The 2,063-nt window shown below is 44.7% G+C and overlaps 1 pseudogene; it reads right to left on the bottom strand.

Annotated features, from left to right (window-relative positions):
- LOC123057369 (uncharacterized) overlaps positions 1–2,063 on the bottom strand; it is a 7,921-nt pseudogene that overhangs the window by 4,828 nt on the left and 1,030 nt on the right.

Genomic DNA, 2,063 nt, shown 5'->3' with positions numbered 1-2,063 from the left:
GAGTTCGTTCCGTCGGCTCCACCTCCGACCCAGTTTTTTCCTCCCACGTTGTCGTCCCCCCTTTGGTTTTTTGTTAGTTTTTTGTTAACCCCAACCGTGTGAAGTGTAATTTAAACATTAGCATTGTACACGTCGTCGAAAATGATCCCTAACCTTTGAATCCCTGAAATCGGTACCCTGTCTTCTTTAATTCCGGTCATTTGTAACCTTGAGGCCGCATCCAAACAGGATTTTCCTTAGGTCGGGATAGCCGAGTCAGCTACTGCATGTGGAAAAAGTCAATCCACCTAGGACAGCCTCTACTCTCACTGATCAGATGGACCAACGTATCATCTCCATCTTCTCTAGGTGTCTTGATACGGAATGTAGGTGGCCGGCGAACCGCCGAGCGTTCGGCGACAACCTCGGCCTGTACCGCTGTACAGCACGGCTGTGTGTCGCTACCACCACAGCAAGGGCGAGCCAAGCGTTGACGGCGGGTTGGAGGAGCAGCTGCGCACGGTGGCTGCTGCACGGTGTAAATGACGATGCTCTGTACGCTGCTGCGCCAGTGGCGGCGTCGACCAAGCAAGAAGGATTTTGAGCACCACATGGCCCTGCTGGGAGGTCTTGTTGGAACTCGCTGTCAGGATCGATCATATCAAACCATGACGAACACACACACACAAAACTTATAGCCAAGAGCTCGTATTGTCCCCTTTGTTTTTTTCTTTATTTCTTTTCTTCTTTTTCTCAATGATACAACCTCACGCTAGAAGCTGGGTATATATAAGACAAGCTAACCGAACTAGACGTACTTGCTTTGAGTCCAATCCGGACTCAGCCAGCCAAACTAATCTACGACTTGGACACGTACTAACCTGTTACTACAAAAACTAGTACGCACATGACCAGGGACTCCTAGTTGCTTGTATGTATACCACTAGGACACGTCCAATAGCTATACTCCTAAATACGAACCAATCTGTGGTTGGATGGTTAGAGAGATAGTGGTACCCCTAGCCCACCAGGGTTCAAGTCCTGGTGCTCGCATTATTTCTGAATTTATTTCAAGATTTTCGGCGATGCGCTTTCAGTGGGAGGAGACGTTTCCCTCGACGACGAGGCGCCTACGGTGACTTTGTAAATCTCAAGATGATATGCCGACTCGGTCTATCCGAGGTGCTCATAGGGGTAGGGTGTATTTATGTCCATTCATAGTGGTGAGTGTATGCGCGTATGTATGAGCGCTTGCATCTGTACTGATGTTCAAAAAAAAAGCTATACTCCTAATTAACTAGCATACTAGTACATGAACTCACGTACTAAGTGCCATCTTCTAACTTGACTCAAGATTATTGCTAACATTCTCTCCCTAATCTTGACACTTTGTCTTTGGTGCTCTTCTGATCTTGGCTGGTTGACGAGCATCCTTTGTCGACTCATCTACTCGCACGATGACAAGTCAAATTGATGGCCTTGATTGCTCAACAACCTCTTCCCAATTTTAACTTGGTGAATTTACGGACCAATCCAATATGACTTGGACTACCCAGCCTTATTAGTAACCCGTGGAATACATCGCCCGGTGGACTTCACCATCCACCCTAACGAGATACATGCTGACTCCTTGTGGATCACACCACCCTGTGCACTAAACCATGCACTTCAGCCTCATGAGAGACATGGCCCAAACCAATACCGCACAAAATAAAAACAAAAAAAAACTAATTGGAATAATCTAAATCAAATAGATACTTTCCTAAAACCCATCTTGCATTAATTCAACAAACTCAAATAATATCAATCTTACCAAAATCTCAACTAAATCAAAAAAGTCTTGCATTCTCCTACCCATACTTTCACCAAATTAAACGTTATCAAAATTGATGTAAGGTATATGTTCGACAAGATTGATACTGAACCAATAGAGTACACAACCATTGCAACACACGTGCAATTAGCTAGTCTATTCAGATGTACAAGGTCCTTAAACATGATCTCCCAGACCATGAGTGCTCGGATGCTCAGAAATAAAAAAACTGTATGGCTTCTATTGCAAGATAGACCCAGTTCAAAAAAAA

This window comes from Triticum aestivum, chromosome 3A (assembly GCF_018294505.1).
Source record: "Triticum aestivum cultivar Chinese Spring chromosome 3A, IWGSC CS RefSeq v2.1, whole genome shotgun sequence".
Lineage (NCBI taxonomy): Eukaryota > Viridiplantae > Streptophyta > Magnoliopsida > Poales > Poaceae > Triticum > Triticum aestivum.
Note: the sequence above shows the minus strand (reverse complement) of the source record. Positions and strands in the feature narration are given on the sequence as shown.